Raw genomic sequence first — 19253 nt, forward strand, 5'->3', positions numbered from 1 at the left:
ACCGCAATAGGAAAACAGGTAAAGACTATGAGAGAGCAATTTACAGAAAAGAAAACTCTCAAAACCAAGTCCTCAAAGGCATGCTGAAGATAGTAATCAGAGAAATTCAGGTTAAATTAACAGTATTAAATTGGCAAAAATTAGAAAACTGGATAATGCTGAGTGTTGTCAGGGAAGCAGCTATGCAGAAAGCTTCATGGGGAGTAGATTGATACAGCCATTCTGAAGAACAGTCTGGCATGATGTAGACAAATTAAGTGTACATACATACTATGACACAGCAATTCTGCTACTGAGAATTTATCCCACAGAAAATTTCAAATATTTTTATAGTGTGAAAGATATAAAGATAGCTATTACAGTAATGTTTACAGTGGTGGGAGTTGGTGGCAGTTTGGGTAGAGTAAATAGGCAAGACTTGGAGAATACATACCATGGGTGGTTATGGAGCTTTAGGAGGGACATATCTGATGTACACATAGAAATAAGATTGGATCTTAAAAAGATAGTACTTAGTCCAAAAGAGTAAGGAAATGAATGAGATCTATAAGGATTTACATAGTTTAAAAGAAATGCTAACAAAATCACACAACACATTTTAGAGCACTTTAAAATAAAAAGAAATAAATAGGGCTTCCCTGGTGGTGCAGTGGTTAAGAATCCGCCTGCCAATGCAGGGGACGCGGGTTTGAACCCTGGTCTGGGAAGATCCCACATGTTGTGGAGCAACTAAGCCCGTGTGCCACAACTACTGAGCCCGTGTGCCACAACTACTGAAGCCCGCACGCCTAGAGCCCATGCTCTGCAACAAGAAAAGCCACTGCAATGAGAAGGCTTGTGTACCGCAACGAAGAGTAGCCCCTGCTTACCGCAGCTAGAGAAAGCCTGCACGCAGCAATGAAGACCCAACGTGGCCATAAATAAATAAATAAATAAATTAAAAAAAAAAAAAGAAATACAGCAGAATGGTTACCTTGGAGATGTGGATAACTAGAATAAATAACTGTTAAAACTAGAGAGACTCATATGGATCGATGATTATAAAGTGCCTTGAGCTGAGGCATATTATTAATTCCGCCCTGTATATCTGATAAACAGCTAATAAAATGAAATGAAACATAGTGCACCAAAAGAACCTAAGCATACATGGCTGTTGAAGAGATATGCCTTGCTTACTCCTGGACTCTGTTTAAATTCACTGCCACGATTGCTTTCTGGGGTGTGGCCCAGCTGGGAGGCTGCTGGAGGCTTATCCAGGGTTTTCACATGCTCTAAACTCAGAGACCAACAAGGAAAATCCCGAAAGAAGGAACACAGGCACAGTCAAAACAGTTCCGGTCTCTACTTTTGTGCGTATTCTTAAAATGCTGCAAAAATTTTGAATATTTTCTTTGCTATGAAGCACCCCAATGTTTCTGCATTTCCGAGCCCCGTTTATTTAGTAAATCATTTTCATGTTTATGCTTCTACACTTGTCTAGCGTGCGAATCACTTTGATGAAATAGCCTCTTATTTTATCTTCATTACAACTCAGCTGGAGGCCCTCTCTTTTGCAGTTGAGAAAACAAAGGCTAAAGACTCCAATAACTTTCAAAATGTCATATATCTGGGAAGTGATGCAAACAGAACTTAACATCAAGTCTCCTGGCTTCAAACCACACTTTTTTAAGCTAATACTTCAGGCTGCTTTAATGCAAAGAAATCTTCAGTTCTAACCAAATTTCAAGTAATTGAAGAAAAAATTAATAAAGTTCTTATAGAGCTTTCTATTGCTATTTATGCAGAAATTAACTAAGAATTAATTGGCGAAGAGACAGTAGATCAGATGACCAGGGAAAGGCAGTTTTCAGGTGGAAGTCTGAAAAGCAGCGCTAAATACTGTAATTCCCTGGTCATCCACTACTATTTGGAAACCATAATGCCTTTTATTATAAATTCTGAATTTCAAGGAATTTCAACTTAGCCAAATGCATTAGGCTATGAATTGCAAATGCTCTGGAGTGTCATCAGAGATGCAGTTTCCAAAAAAGGAATATTTATGACATTAAACTTTTCAAAATCAGAAAATGTTTTAAGCATGTATGTAATTCAATTTTGCAAAATAACAGTTATAGCAAAACTGATTAAAACAGAACTTACACACGCCGAAGAAAAAGCAACAAGAATCTACTGTAAAGTGGCTGGTGGGTTTTCTCCAAGTGTCTTGTAAGAGGTGAGACTACAATCACCTCTCTCCTGAACCACATGTTGTCTACAGCCTCCCAGTGCTCAGTTGACACAAAATTATCAGAGATCTGATTAGAGTACTCTTGCACTCCCCTTCCACATTTGCTTTCAGAATGAAGACATAAATATTGCCTCATCTAGCCCCATCTACCTCTCAAACCTTATTTACACAACTCTTTTCCCACCCTAACCTTAATCTCAAGTAAATACATGGTCCTTCCTCCTCCTCAAACTTGCTGTGTTCCCTCTCATCACAGCTGTCTGCATATGTGCTTCCACTGAATGGAATGTTCTGGAATGTTCTTCAATTCCCTTCATCAGTTTAGTTCTTATTCCTTCTTCAGATCCCAGGTCAGAAATCATTTCCTTAAGAAGTCTTCTGGATCTCCAGTTGATACGAGCTCTCAGAGAACCAGAACTTTCTCCTTTGGATCACTCATGCGGTTGGTAGTTATACATTTATTAATGTGATTATTTGCTTAATTTTTGTCCTGTCTTCCCCAACAGACTAAAAATTCCACAAGAATTTGCTTCTTAACATGTTATTTTATTTTTCTTTAACACTTTCTCACCCAGTATCTAATGCCCTGTTGCTTTGGCAGGGGTGGGCAGTGGTCATTTGATTCCTCAGCACCTTTGTATACCTTTTTTTTTGTGTGTGGGGAGTTCTTTGCCTTATTAGCCCACCGCTCACAGTGGCAGAGCCCATAACCTTACTTTTCTAGCCATCATGCTTTGCAGCCAAGCACAAACATTGACGCAGGCCAAGACATCCAGCCTTCCAGAGGCACAGTCCAAAAGACTCTAGGAGTTGTCTCTAGTACCTGGAACCACCAGTGCAAACTGTGATGTTGTACCTGGTGGTAGCCCTGGTGCTGGAACAGTCTTGTGTCTTATTTTGGAGATTGTTCTTGGAAGAGTGAACATCAAGCCTACTTCTGGGTCTTTCCCAGAGATTCTGAAACTTATATCCTTTTAATGAAGTATTTTTTTCTGCTTTAATGAGCTAGAACAATTTCTTTGGTTTGTAAGTGAGAATCTCAAGATGAATAAGTGAATAATGGAATCTCTTTGCCGCCGACACAAATTATATGTTTTAATGTCTGTGCTGTCCTATGAAGTTATTGCAAATGGGACTTAAATTATAGAAGTGAGCTTTGTCTGGAGGCTTGTTGTGGCTCAGTATATTTCAGCTGTAGGAGGCTACAAAAATGTTCTTAGACTCATGTAAATATATGCATTACCTTCCTAATATCTATTGCTTAAAATCTTCTGACAAGTATTTTGGAGTTCTGTGTGACCAATTTCAGAATAATTCAGCTCTTAATGCTTTCTGTTTGTTGTTTTATTGTACATTGCTAAGCTGAAAGAAAAATGTTAGATATTTTTGTGTCAGTATTTGTAAATACTTCATCCATTGTTCTATACTGAGAAAAGATATTTCAAGCTAAACAAATAAGCCAAAAAAGAGATGTATGTATGCTGTGATTCTGTGAAACGAACAGAAAAGATTCTATGAATATACATATTTTATAAGAAGAGAGCTATCGGGACTGCATATTTTTCTGATCGTGAGCTTTGGAATGCTGGATGAAAGGCCTGGAAGAACATGAAATACAGCATAGCTTGCTTTTTATTAAATGTGTTAATTGGGGTATCGGGAAGAGTGACCTACAGTTTAATTGGCCTTTCCTTGAATCATCTACCACTGGACCCACCTCATACTCACTTATAGCAGAGGCTTTCAAGCTCAAATGTCACTGAGTCACAAAAATGTGAAACACAACTGTTAAAAGACAATTGAGAGTCCTGGGGACTGTGAAGGACTGGAGCGTTCATGCTGTTAAAAGAGTAATTGAGGCATAGTAAACATTTTGAGCTTATTTGAGCAAAAATTGATTTGAATTGGGCAATACCAAACCAGAAGTGTTTAGGAATGGTCCACCAGTAAAAGCTTGGGGAGAAGCTTTTATAGAGAAAAGGCAGAAGCAAAGTAAGGAAATTATTTATTGGCTATAACTTAAAGCCTAGTTGACTGTGATTAGTTGTCCTCAGTATTTTGATTTTGTAGTCTTGAGGCATTTATAGGCTGAGATTTTGGGTTGCTTATGTAGGTCACCACAGCATTAAAGCCACATCAGTCTAATGCCCTCCTTGTTTATTAATTTAACAATTCCACCCTTTTGTTCATCCTCTCATACATGAGAGATTGACCAAAAATTGGTATTAACCCACTCTCAGTGACCATCAGAGTTAAGTTCCTTCTTGTCTCCTTGTAAAAGTTTTAGGTTATAATGCCAGATCGTGAAAGAATTGTTCTTGCTGTTCATCTCATTGTTTGTTTTGTTTCTGTTTTTCCAAGTGCAGCGAGACCATTTGATGTACTGCTGGTGGCTGCAAACATGCATTTAAGACCTTTGAGAGAATATAGCACACCAGGGAAACTATAATGATAGCTATTAGGAGGATAATACCAAGAGACTGAGTGTACTCCTTAGCCAGGGCCCCCAAGAATCAAACCAATTGGCATCAAATAAATCAAAGAATGTACCTGAAGGAGCATCAACCTGTTTTAGCCAAGTGGCTTGTTTGATAATTTCTTGTATTTGTTGCAATACCAGAGGTGTCTATGTAGGTACAGTAAGAGATATTTACTATGGCACAGACTCCTTCTAGTTCTGCAATTTTATTATCTAAACCACCTTAGCAAGAAAGTTTTAAGGACTTTTGTTGTGCAGCTATGACCTTAGCAGTACATTCAATGAAAGATACCGGAGATAAGGAACCTTATCTTCCTGTACATTAACAGAGAGAAAAGGCAAGTAGTGAAAAAGCAAAAGGAATAAAGCTTTCATATTGGAGATTAAGATCTTGATCCACGATCTTGGGAGAACTGTCCACCTTAAGATGCCAACTGCTTCTATAGAGAAACCTCCCTAGGTCAGTTTTAACTTCAGATCTCCATCTCGTTCCAAGAGCCTGCTGTAACCCTTTTTAATTGGGGAATGTGAACCAAACGTTCAAGTCCCTGAAGGTGGTCTGGGTCTGATCCCAGACCCAGTCTGGTTTTTAAATCACACTTATTCTGACACCACTGGTTTTCAGACCCAGTCTGGAAAAAGAAATGCTCAAATAAAGTCTGAAAATGCATAATGCAAGAACTCCGGAGCTAAGATCATAGGGGGACTTAACCAATACCTCCATAGGCAGCAAGAAATCTGAGAGCTCAAGGGCCTCAAGAGGTACCTACACCTTCCCCTTTCTAGTCTTTCTGGGGGACCCCAAGAGGAAGGTTATCTTACATAAGATTTGTGCCTCTCTTTGTGCCTCTGCTTCTGTGTGCTGTAGCCACTGCTCCTGTTATCTCTCCAGGATGCTGTACAAAACATGTGCTGCTGCTGTTGTCTGCACTGGCCTGCTGTGCCACTAGCACTCTGTCCTGGTTACCCATCTGGTGACCTTGACTCACCCTTGACCTCTCAAGCTCCTTGTGGTCTTTTCTCTGTACAAATCCAGGACTATGAGTCTTCACCAACTTTCCTATGAATCTCACATGCTCACCCCTTTATCTGGCCAATAGGAAATACTTATGCCATGTTGTGTCCTACTCCTCGTTTTTAGCGCTGGTAGGAGGGGATTCTACTGTAGAAGTCTTAACTTCTCAGTAACGTTATTTCTTTAGGCTTACTCACCCTCCCCCACGAGAGGGCTTGTTTGGGTAAATTGAAGTTCAAGCTTCAACTTTATGGGAGTTTTCCCACCCTACTAACAGGCAGACCCTGAAGCTGAGTCTGGTCTCACAGGCGAGGCCAGTGGGTAGGAGTGGACCTCTTAGTAAGTGAACCGATCAGCGACCCAATAATATCTCCATCTCAGCAGGGTCTTCCTGGCCTCTGCTTGTTTCAGTGTAGGCAGTGATACTGAAGATGACTATATGCACTGTGTACAGAGACATCCTGAAGATAATAATCTGAGAGCATAGTGTTATCACTTATAAGGTTTTATTAAGCTTTGTTCACACCCAGGTGCGGGGTAACTACTTTAGCGATCTAATAGAAAAAAAAATTGCTTAGTGCCAGGAGCCATCTTGAGTTTTCTCCCTGCATAATGAATTTCTAAGTGACTTCTCTAACTTCTCAGTGAGAACATTCAGTCCATAAAAATTATTAAGAAGAATGAACTACTGATGCATGCTCTTCCTCCTTTTGTTCTGATAATAGAGTCTTACAAAAGCTGCTCTGCAGCTTTCTTCTCCAATATAGTGTTTCAAAAAAGAAAAGAAAAGATGAACTATAGCTTGTAGGAACAGTCACTTGGAGTGAAGTGTACCCAGGCACTGCAGGCTCAGGGTAAAGGAGGAAAAGAGTCGTGGTTCTGGGAAAGCACTGCCTTCAGCTCCATCTGTGAAAAGATGTGTGCCGTCAAACAGCGAGGATCAACCTCTCACACCAGGATAAAATGTTGTTGGTCTTCAAATTATGGGGAAAAATGGGCTTTGCTTGGCCTAAGGGGCCTTTCTTTTCAAAGCTGGAAAGGTCATAAAACAACTGCTAGCGTTTTTCTAACCTCTGTCCCCTTCAAGGCATAGGACTGAGAGTCATTTTGTTTTGAACCATGATAAAATATGACAACTTCTTGTTTCTCAGTCTCTGTGTCATTTATGATGTCCAATATTTTCTAGGTTCTGGTTGTTTATCATGGTGAACCTGACTTATGAGCTAAAGCTTTCCTTCTGAAACAGTATATTATAGATGGCTATGTTTGACTATTCTTTGATAGCTTCTTACTTTTGTCTCAAGAATGACGTTCATCTTAAATGTCTGTTTTGTGCCTATTGAAACATCTTTATTCTTTTACAAGGTTTGCCTGGCTTTTATTGTTATACGTTTTTTTATGATGGCAGTAGTATTGAATGAATGGCTATAGTTTCTACATTTAAATAATCTTTTTTAACCTCCTTGTTTATATATATGAGTTTTCATAATGTGATGGTTTCTCTTTTTCTTTTTGATGTGTCTACTTGGCTAAGCTACATCCCCAGTTATTCAAACACTAATCTGGGTATTGCTGTGAAGGGAATTTGCCGATGTAATTGAAATCCTTATTCAGTTGGCTTTAACTATGGGAGATTATCTGGGATGTTCTAGGGCCTGATTAAAGCAGTTGAAAGGCCTTAGAAGCAGGGCTTCTAAGGTTTTTCAACTGCTTTTTAACTGTGTGTGTGTGTGTGTGTGTGTGTGTGTGTGTGTGTGTGTGTGTGTGTGAGAGAGAGAGAGAGAGAGAGAGAGAATAAATTCTGCTTGTGTTTTAAATTTTTTTCTATCTTTACCAAAATATAATTTTCATATAACATTGTGTAAGTTTAAGACATACAAATATGATGATTTGATATGTGTATATATTGCAAAATGATTACCACAATAAGGTTAGTTAACACATCCAGCACCTCACATAGGTGTTTCTTTTGGTGCGTGTGGTGAGAACCTTTGAGATTTACTCTCTTAGCAATACAGCATTGTTAACTGCGGTTACCATGTTTTATGTTGGATCCCAAGAACTTACTCTTTTTTTTTTTTTTTTTTGCGGTACGCGGGCCTCTCACTGTTGTGGCCTCTCCCGTTGCGGAGCACAGGCTCTGGACGCACAGGCTCAGCAGCCATGGCTCACGGGCCCAGCCGCTCTGCGGCATGTGGAATCTTCCCGGACCGGGGCACGAACCCATGTCCCCTGCATCGGCAGGCGGACTCTCAACCACTGCACCACCAGGGAAGCCCCACTTACTCTTTTTATAACTGGAGGTTTATACCCTTTGACCACCTTCATTCATTCCCCCATCCCCTGCCCCAGGCATTAACCAGTATACACTCTGTTTCTATGAATTCAATGTTTTTAGATTCTACACATAAGGGAGATCAGATCATAGAGTATATCATTCTTTTTTTAATTTTTTAAAATTTTATTTTATTTACTTTGTTATACAGCAGGTTCTTATTAGTTATCCATTTTATACATATTAGTGTATATATATCAATCCCAATCTCTACATCTGTGTCTCTATTTCTGCTTGTTCTCTACGTCTGTGTCTCTATTTCTGCCCTGCAAACTGGTTCATCTGTACCATTTTTCTAGGTTCCACATATATACATTAATATACGATATTTGTTTCTCTCTTTCTGACTTACTTCATTCTGTATGACAGTCTCTAGATCCATCCACGTCTCTACAAATGACCTAATTTCATTCCTTTTTATGGCTGAGTAATATTCCATTGTATATGTGTACCACATCTTCTTTATCCATTTGTCTGTCGATGGGCATTTAGGTTGCTTCCATGACCTGGTTGTTGTAAATAGTGCTGCAATGAACATTGGGGTGCATGTGTCTTTTTGAGTTATGGTTTTCTCTGGGTATATGCTCAGTAGTGGGATAGAGTATTTGTCATTCTTATTTCACTTAGCATGAAGCCCTCAGGTTTCATTAATGTTATTTTTTGCAAATGGTAGGATTTCCTTATTTTTAATGACTGAATAATATTCCATTGTATGTATAAAGAGAAGAGATAACAATTGCTGGCAAGGATGTAGGAAAAGGAGAATTCTTATGCATTGTTGGTGGGAATGTTAAAAGATATATATATATATATCTCAACATTTTCTTTATCCAGTCATCTATTGATGGACTCTTAGGTTGTTTCCATGTCTTAGCTGTTGTGAATAATGCTGCATTGAACATGGGGGTGCAGATAAATCTTTGAGATCATGATTTTATTTCCTTGAATATATAGCCAGAAGTGGGATTGCTGGATTATAGGGTAGTTCTATTTTTAATTTTTTTGAGGAAGCTCCATGCTGTTTTCCATAGTGGCTGCACCAATTTACATTCCTACCTTTTCATTGACCTCTTATCAAATGCATGATTTGCAAATATTTTCTCCCATTCCAAAGGTTGCTTTTTCATTTTTGTTAATGGTTTCTCTTGATACTCTGACACGTTTAGTTTGAAGTAGTCCTTTAAAAATTTGTGCTTTTGTTGCTTGTGCTTTTGGAGTTATATCCAAAAAATCATTTCTAAGACCAATGGCAAGGAGCTTACCTGCTATATTTTATTCTAGGAGTTTTACAGTTTTTAGGTATCACATTTACTTTTTAAAGTAACTTCAAGTTAATTTTTGTGAGTGGTGTAAGATCAGGATCCATTTTCATTCTTCTGCATGTGAATATCCTGTTTCCCCATTACCATTTTTTTTTTAACATCTTTATTAGATGCTTTACAATGGTGTGTTAGTTTCTGCTTTATAACAAAGTGAATCAGTTATACATATACATAGGTCCCCATATCTCTTCCCTCTTGCGTCTCCCTGCCTCGCACCTTCCCTATCCCACCCCTCTAGGTGTTCACAAAGCACCGAGCTGATCTCCCTGTGCTCTGCGGCTGCTTCCCACTAGCTAGCTATTTTATGTTTGGTAGTGTATATATGTCCATGCCACTCTCTCACTTTGTCTCAGCTTACCCTTCCTCCTCCCTGTATCCTCAAGTCCATTCTCTAGTAGGTCTGTGTCTTTATTCCCGTCTTCCCATCACCATTTATTGAAGAGAATATTTTTTCCCCATTGAGTATTCATGGCTCCCTTGTCAAATAATAGTTGATCTTATATATGGGGGTTTATTTCTGGGCTCTTGATTCTGTTCAATTGGTCTATGTGTCAGTGTATAGGCCAGTACCATACTGTTTTGATTACTGTAGCTTTTTAATATAGTTTGAAATCAGGAAGTGTGATGCCTCTACCTTTGTACTTCTTTCTCAAGATTGCTTTGGTTATTTGTGGCTCTAAATGAATTTTAGAACAATTTTTTCTATATCTGTAAAAAAATGCCTTTTTTTCTATAAAGATTACATTTAATCTATAGATAGCTTTGGGTAGTATGAAAATTTTAATAATATTAAATATTAAGAAGAATACTCCTCTCCAGTAGGGACAATTACAGGGTCACTGCAGAGAGCGTGTCTGACCTCCTCCAGTGTGTCCTCAAACAGTAGTGAATGGAAACGTCTTCTACTCCCAGCTTCGTCCAAACTGTCAAACCCCCTAAGTGTGATAAGAAATAGCCAAGACTACAAGGCAGGATAAATCTCTCTCTCTCAACCCCAAAGCATGAATTCCTATACTCTGTGAACACTGGCAATGGAGAACAATAGCCCAGACAATCCAAAAATGTTTAATAAACTTTCTAAAATCCAAAACAAGAAGAATATAATTCTTCTCATGAACAGGAAATATCTTTCCATTTTTTTTGTATCTGCTTAATTTCTTTCATCAGTGTCTTTATAGCTTTCAGTGTACAGATCTTTCATCTCCTTGGATACATTTGGATGAGCCCACTGTCCATGCTCTGAAGTCAGGGCAGTTACTGCTGGTTGGACTCCACAGTTGGTTGGGCCTGCTGGCTGGGCTCCACATTCAAGTGGGGCCGCTCGGTGGGCTCCCTAGTCTGGCAGAGATACTTGCTGTGCTCTGCTGTCAGGTGGGGCCACCAGCTGGGCTCTGCAATCACCTCTGGTTGGGCAGTATCACAAGCTGTGTTTCCTGGCAGGGTGGGGCCACTGGCTTGACTCTATGTTCAGGTGGGGCCACAGACAGGGTACTAAGTTGGTGCAGGGCCTCAGGCTGTGTTGTGTGATCACTGGGGCCAAGAGCTGTACCCTGACGATGTGAAGGTTGCAGCCTAGGCTTCACTACTGGGTAGATTGCTGGCTGTGCTCCACTGTTGGTGTGATAGTTGTGATAATTTGTGGGGTGGAACTATAGAAATATCCTGTTTCTCACCAAACTCACTCACCACCCTTATCACCCAAGACTAATCTATCAATTAGCCTTATCTAAATAAATTTTTATCATGATAGTTGCATGTGATTTTCAAATTGGATCTTTCCAGATTTATTAGTTGGCATTCTAGTTAGAAAGATCTATCTATACCATTTATTTATTTATTTATCAATCATCTATTTATTGTCAATATGGATTATTATTTTATTCAATGGGTTATAATATGTTATGGACCTTGTTTATTTTGATGCTTAAATTGTCTCTGACTTGCCCAGTGGGAATGCCTTTGAGCTGGCTCTATGTGTCCTTTTGACATGTCAATTTTTTTTTTTAACTTTTAGTGTATTTTTAGCAGTTCCTTACTTTCTGGCACACAATGTTCAGGTTCATCTTGTACCTTCCCTGCACCAACCCTGGAATCTGTCATTTCTCCAGGGTTACCTGATTCTTTTTAATAGAGAATGGTATTTAGGAATAAAGATCTGGGTGTTGAGTGTGCTAATTGCTCCGGGGGTGTAATTACTTCTGGGCTTCTAGGACCTTTCAGTGGACAGAGCTGGGAAAAAATTAAATACCTCTTAAACCTGAATATTAAGTCTTATTTTAGAATCCAGCTACATTGAATCTTTTTAAGTGTATCTTGAGCTGGATAACATTTGTTTCCTTGTTCTGTTGCATTTCAGTGCATATTTCTACTTCCTCATTTATTAGCACTTTATTTCCTTGGGCTTTCTCAGCCTTCCAGAATCAAGTGAAAGTTTTAAATTTGATCTTCAGTGTAGATTCTCAAAGACTTATGTGTTTCCCTGATACATAACTTAAAGTCCCACTTTACACTTCTATTCCCTATGCGTTAGTTTATCTTTTCAGAGCACACACGAGTTGATAAATATATAACTGACCCTAATATTTGAGTGAAGATTTTGTGGGTTGGTGAAACAAATGATAGTGGATGATGTTTTCATCATTTGGATTCTTTTTCAAAAGTCTAGTCAAAGTACACTTGTCTAACAAGTTTATCTTGTAATTTAATTTACTCTAATACCAGCCTTCCCCAGACGAGTTATGTGTTAAACAACCAAAGGGACCTGTAATTACTACTGTAGCCTCAAATCCTAATCTGACCTGTTGCTTCTTTGGTGGGTTAAACTATATTTGAAAGTATTTTAAAAGCCTTGCAAAGGACTGCAGACAGTTATTTTGGTTATAGGGTAAAAAAGTTTTTGCGAGAGGAATAAAAGCCATTAGGGCCAGGGCATCAGAGACACTTGTGGTTTTCATTCAGCTGGGATATTTTTTTCCATTACTTCTTGCTTTACACATCAAGGGAGAAATCCGATGCTGTGCCTAAGAGCAAGTTCCACATGGGAGATTCGTTTCTGGTACTTTAATCTCTGGGAAAATAAATCCCAATTTTTATTTATTGTACTTGGATCTATAATAGGGAAAAGTCCTATAATTTATAACCCTAAAGGTTTCTTCTTGTCTTGGATTTATTCGTCTTATATAAATTAGCTCCTAAATATCTTCTTCCATGAGTTACTTCTCTTTAGCTGCAAGATCCAAGCCATACATGGGAAATCCCATTCAAGAAGTGACCAGAAAACAAAACAAAAAAGAAGTTTGCTTCCCCTCTAGGGTTGTGCTTTCCGTTCATCACCAATCCACTTTATCAGGAAAGAATTATGAGAAGTTGATAATGGAATCTAAAGATATATAAAGAATTATCAAACCATGTATACCCTAAGGAAGTTCAAAATTAATTTTTTAAATTTGCAAATTATTATAATCATTATGATTTGGTGAAACCAAAGAACAGGGATTTGTTCAATAGGAGAAAAATGCTTTAAGTAAATGTATCAAAATGTCTTTGATGTATTAAAAATAAATATATATATAAATATAAATGTATATATGTAGATATATTAAAAATATTTCTCAGAATTCATGAATACATAAGTGAATTTTTTTTTTTGGTGGTTACTTAATATCAAAGGCAACGTTATAAAAAAAATTAATTAATTAATTAATTTTTGGCTGCATTGGGTCTTCGTTGCTGTGCATGGGCTTTCTCTAGTTGCGGCAAGCGGGGGCTACTCCTCGCTGTGGTGTGCGGGCTTCTCATTGCAGTGGCTTCTCTTGTTGCAGAGCATGGGCTCTAGGCACGTGGGCTTCAGTAGTTATGGCACACGGGCTCAGTAGTTGTGGCTCGTGGGCTTAGTTGCTCTGCGGCATGTGGGATCTTCCCAGACCAGGGCTCGAAGCAATGTTCCTTGCATTGGCAGGTGGATTCTTAACCACCGCGCCAGCAGGGAAGTCCAAAGACAACTTTTAATCTAGGAGATTAGCTGTGCATATATACTGGGATTCTAGAATACATTTCTAAATCATTGTATAGCATAATAACATATCAGAATTTCTACCAGACTATGATCTCTTAAAGAGAGGATACTTAATTCTATTAGGTACTGGATAAACAAATGTGATAAACTTTCATTTAGAAAAGAAAATGTGAAGTTTGAAACTAGAAAAGCTATGCTTCTTTGTCTGACCTTCAGATGCATTGGCAGAGAATGGATTGTTTCTGTAGAAATAAAGCCCTAGGGCTTCCCTGGTGGTGCAGTGGTTGAGAGTCCGCCTGCCGATGCAGGGGACACGGGTTCGTGCCCCAGTCCGGGAAGATCCCACATGCCGCGGAGCGGCTGGGCCCATGAGCCGTGGCCGTTGAGCCTGCGCGTCCGGAGCCTGTGCTCCGCAACTGGAGAGGCCACAACAGTGAGAGGCCCGTGTACCACAAAATAAATAAAAGTAGAAAAGAAATAAAGCCCTAGCCAGTCCTTCACGGGTGGCAATGGCAGGGGTAACTTATTAACCCAGTGCTCCACAGGCAGATGTGCAGCTGAACGGAACAAGAGTGGTTTATCTTATGCAAGTACAGAAATAGCAGAGCCTCATGCCAATTTTTGAAAATTAATTATTTGGAAAGAGGAAAACCACATCACTTTAGCCATTTCCTGGAATATGCAGGAGGCCTCCATGGAGCTGCTCTCCTCATCTGATCTCGGAGACATGCAACGTGACTCCCCAGAATACTCAGCTTCCTGCCCGGGGGGCTGATTGTAGCCAGCAACCCAGGGGGCATCGATGTGAAAGAAAACCCTTATACTTCATCATCAAAGCTGAGGGTAGAATGTGATGATATTCAAGAGAAAACTGCAGGTAGAAATGCACATCCTCTGAGGAAAGAAAATCACAACTTTTCCTTACATTTATAGTTAGTTTCTGTCGTAACTATAAGCTACTAAAAACATTGAGCAAGGACTCTATAAAGACTCCAAATGACTATGTAGAACTTGAAAAATATGCATTTGTGTGTGATTTGATCATAAGTTTAAAAAGAAATTGTGTGTTAATTTTTAACTTTTTTTTTTTTTTTTAACCAAGAGAAGCATTTAGTTGGGCTGAGGTAAATTCTTCTTTGGGAATTCTGCTCGGTGGAGACAGCAGAACAATGGGCTTTTGAATGTATTAAGAGCTGTAACATATGTATGCTATTTTTGCTTGCCCAGCATCTATTCCCCCTCTACAGGAAAAAATATGCCAATTTTCCTTTGGGAAATTGGATTACCTATTCTCTGGCCAGAGACTCTACAGCGTGAAAGCTGTGACCCTGATTTCCCAGGGTATAGTGTTTGTTTCAGGGAAAGTCACCTGACCTAAGTGAGCCAATCAAAGTAAATTATTTAGGTTCTAAAATGAGCTTTCTAAAAGAGATGCTCTTTATATTTTCTGCTAGACTTGAACATGAAAGGTGTGGATTAATTATCTTGCCTCATTGACATCACGTTAAGCCATCACATTAAGGAACAGGGTGGAGAGAAGGAGAAAGCCTGGTTATGCTGACGTAGTTCAAGCCCTGGCCTCAAGTCATACATGAATTTTTAATCCATGTGATTCAATAACTTCCTTTATTTGCCAAGTTAGCATCCGTAAGGTGTCTATTCTGCAAGAAAAGGTGACTTAACTAATATGGTAACTGAATAAAAAGCAGGCTCCTATTCTTATGCCCCATTGAACACAGTGAAGTGTTTACATGGAAAAACTAAAAGAAAAATTATCAGGTTACCATGCCTTACAAACCGAAAAGGTCACACAAGTATATGATTGCATTGAATGTTGGTGCCAGCAAAAATGAAACTAAAAGATCTGAAGAGGGTATTGATAGAAGCATTTATGGGATACTTATCTTGCAAAACAAGCTTAATAAAAGATAATGTTAATTAAAAAATTTAAACACGAGGAAAGTGTTATTTCCCACCTTTTTAAAGGTCTCCCCTTCTCTCGTTTATAATTCTTATTCCAAAACCCTTTGTAAAATAATTGGTTATAGTTTAATTTCCCTAAACTGTTAAAGGCTAAATAATTTTCTGCAGGTATAGAGGCAGAACATTTTCCCTCTTTCCCCTTTAGGTTTTTAAAGTAATTAAAATTGAAATAAGTAATTAAATTGAAATAAGATCGATTATCAAGAGAAATATTTAATTTTGTATATATGGGACCCCCAAAGATTTGAGCCCCAAGAGCAAGTTGGGCAGTTGAGGATTATATGCCATACTGAGCTAAAGAATGGGGTAGGGGCCTGGGGCTTCAAAGGGGAAGAGGGAAATTCACAGGAGAATAAGAAGAGCAGATGCTTGGTAATTAGATGTTTGCCCTGCCTACGTTTGGTCTTTCGGATAAAAAGTTATCTTTGGTAATAGCTATATTTCTGGGCCAGGTCTTCCATCTAAATTCTTTTAGGTAATTAAGGGAGTAAAAGTTGCTTTTTTTTTTTAGGTCTGCTGGGTCTTATTTACCTTCAGCTCAAAATAATCCACATGCCAAGGTGACATATTTTGGGATCACATATTCTGCTCCCCTCACAGGCAGCAAACTGTCATGGTATATTTTTCTGGGCTTACATATCCTATGTATGTCCCTGAAAAAAAAAAGGAACATGGAAAATAATTTTTTAAGAATAATCAAAAAATGTTTTCAGGAGACTTTCATACTTGAATCAAGCTACTTGGATATACAATTCTAGATTGAAAAACAATTTCTCTCAGAATTTTAGAGATATTATTCCATTATTTTCCAGCTTTTAGCCATGCTGCTGAGAAATATAATGCCATTTTTGGGCCCAATTCTTGGCATTTTACCTGTGCCCCACTCCCTCCCTCACCATTCATACTGACAAAGACCAAACTTCAGTCAGGCTCCTCTGAGTCTTCTTTTTGACTAGGCGTCACTCTTGGGCCCTGCCGTTGATCAAATTTTAGAAATATTCCTGCTGGTTCAGCTTAGTGAAAACCCTGCACTCTTTTTTTTTTTTGTCATTTTTATTTACTTATTTTTTTTTATACAGCAGGTTCTTATTAGTCATCCATTTTATACATATTATTACATATATGTCAATCCCAATCACCCAATTCATCACAGTAGCCCCCTGCTCCCCCCACCCCCCCGTTTTCCCCCCTTGGTGTCCATACGTTTGTTCCCTACATCTGTGTCTCTAGTTTTGCCTTGAAAACCGGTTCATCTGTACCGTTTTTCTAGATTCCACATATATGCCCTAATATACGATATTTGTTTTTCTCTTTCTGACTTACTTCACTCTGTATGACAGTCTCTGGGTCCATCCACATCTCTACAAATGACCCAATATTGTTCCTTTTTATGGCTGAGTAATATTCCATTGTATACATGTACCACATCTTCTTTATCCATTCGTCTGTCGATGGGCATTTAGGTTGCTTCCAGGACCTGGCTGTTGTAAATAGTGCTGCAATGAATATTGGGGTGCATGTGTCTTTTTGAATTATGGTTTTCTCTGGGTATATGCCCAGTAGTGGAATTACTGGGTCATATGGTAATTTTGTTTTTAGATTTTTAAGGAACCTCCATACTGTTCTCAATAGTGGCTGTGTCAGTTTATGTTCACACCAACAGTGCAAGAGTGTTCCCTTTTCTTCACACCCTCTCCAGCATTTGTTGTTTGTAGATTTTCTGATGATGCCCATTCTAACTGGTGTGAGGTGATACCTCATTGTAGTTTTGATTTGCAAATCTCTAATAGTGTTGTTGAGCAGCTTTTCATGTGGCTCTTGGCCATCTGTATGTGTTCTTTGGAGAAATGTCTATTTAGGTTTTCTACCCATTTTTTCATTGGGTTGTTTGTTTTCTTAATACTGAGCTCCATGAGCTGTTAATATATTTTGGAGATTAATCCTTTGTCCATTGATTCATTTGCAAATATTTTCTCCCATTTGGAGGGTTGTCTTTTTGTCTTGTTTATAGTTTCCTTTGCTGTGCAAAAGCTTTTAAGTTTCATTAGGTCCAATTTGTTTATTTTTGTTTTTATTTCCATTACTCTAGGAGGTGGGTCAAAAAAGATCTTGCTGTGATTTATGTCAAAGAGTATTCTTCCTGTGTTTTCCTCTAAGAGTTTTATAGTATCTTACATTTAGGTCTTTAATCCATTTTGAGTTTACTTTTGTGTATGGTGTTCTAATGTGTGGGGAGTGTTCTAATTTCATTCTTTTACATGTTGCTGTCCAGTTTTCCCAGCACCGCTTATTGAGAGACTGTCTTTTCTCCATTGTATATCCTTGCCTTCTTCATCATAGATTAGTTGACCATAGGTGCGTGGGTTTATCTCTGGGCTTTCTATCCTGTTCCATTGATCTATATTTCTTTCTTTCTTTTTTTTTTTTTAAAGAAGATGTTGGGTGGTAGGAGTTTATTAATTAATTTATTTTTGCTGTGTTGGGTCTTCATTTCTGTGCGAGGGCTTTTTCTAGTTGTGGCAAGCGGGGGCCACTCTTCATTGCAGTGCATGGGCCTCTCACCATCGCGGCCTCTCTTGTTGCGGAGCACAGGCTCCAGACACGCAGGCTCAGTAGTTGTGGCTCATGGGCCTAGTTGCTCCACGGCATGTGGGATCCTCCCAGACCAGGGCTCGAACCCATGTCCCCTGCATTAGCAGGCGGATTCTCAACGATTGTGCCACCAGGGAAGCCCCCATTGATCTATATTTCTGTTTTTGTGCCAGAACCATATTGTCTTGATTACTGTAGCTTTGTAGTATAGTCTGAAGTCAGGGAGTCTGATTCCTCCAGCTCCGTTTTTTTCCCTCAAGATTGCTTTGGCTATGCAGGGTGTTTTTTGTCTCCATACAGACTTTAAGATTTTTTTGTTCTAGTTCCGTAAAAAATGCCATTGGTAATTTGATGGGGATTGCCTTGAGTCTGTAGATTGCTTTGAGTAGTATAGTCATTTTCACAATGTTGTTTCTTCCAATCCAAGAACATGGTATATCTCTCCATCTGTTTGTATCATCTTTAATTACTTTCATCAGTGTCTTACAGTTTTCTGAGTACAGGTCTTTTACCTCCTTAGGTAGGTTTATTCCTAGGTATTTTATTCTTTTTGTTTCAGCGGTGAATGGGATTGTTTCCTTAATTTCTCTTTCTGATCTTTTGTTGTTAGTGTATAGGAATGCAAGAGATTTCTGTGCATTAATTTCGTATCGTGCACCTTTACCAAATTCATTGATTAGATCTAGTAGTTTTCTGGTGGCATCTTTAGGATTATCTATGTATAGTATCATGCCATCTGCAAACAGTGACAGTTTTACTTCTTTTCCAATTTATATTCCTTTTATTTCTTTTTCTTCTCTGGTTGCCGTGGCTAGGACTTCCAAAACTATGTTGAATAATAGTGGCAAGAGTGGACCTCCTTGTCTTATTCCTGAACTTAGAGGAAATGCTTTCAGTTTTTCACCATTGAGAATGATGTTTGCTGTGGGTTTGTCATATATGGCCTTTATTATGTTGAGGTAGGTTCCCTCTATGCCTACTTTCTGGAGAGTTTTTATCATAAATCTGTTGTATTTGGCAAAAGCTTTTTCTGCATCTATTGAGATGATCTTGTGGATTTATTCTTCAATTTATTAATATGGTGTATCATATTGATTGATTTGCATATATTGAAGAATCCTTGCATCCCTGGGATAAATCCCACTTGATTATGGTGTATGATCCTTTTAATGTGTTGTTGGATTCTGTTTGCTAGTATTTTGTTGAGGAGTTTTGCATCTTTGTTCATCAGTGATATTGGTCTGTAATTTTCTTTTTTTGTGGTATCTTTGTCTGGTTTTGGTAG

The sequence above is a fragment of the Globicephala melas genome, chromosome 3 (genome assembly GCF_963455315.2).
Source record: "Globicephala melas chromosome 3, mGloMel1.2, whole genome shotgun sequence".
NCBI classification, from domain to species: Eukaryota; Metazoa; Chordata; class Mammalia; order Artiodactyla; family Delphinidae; genus Globicephala; species Globicephala melas.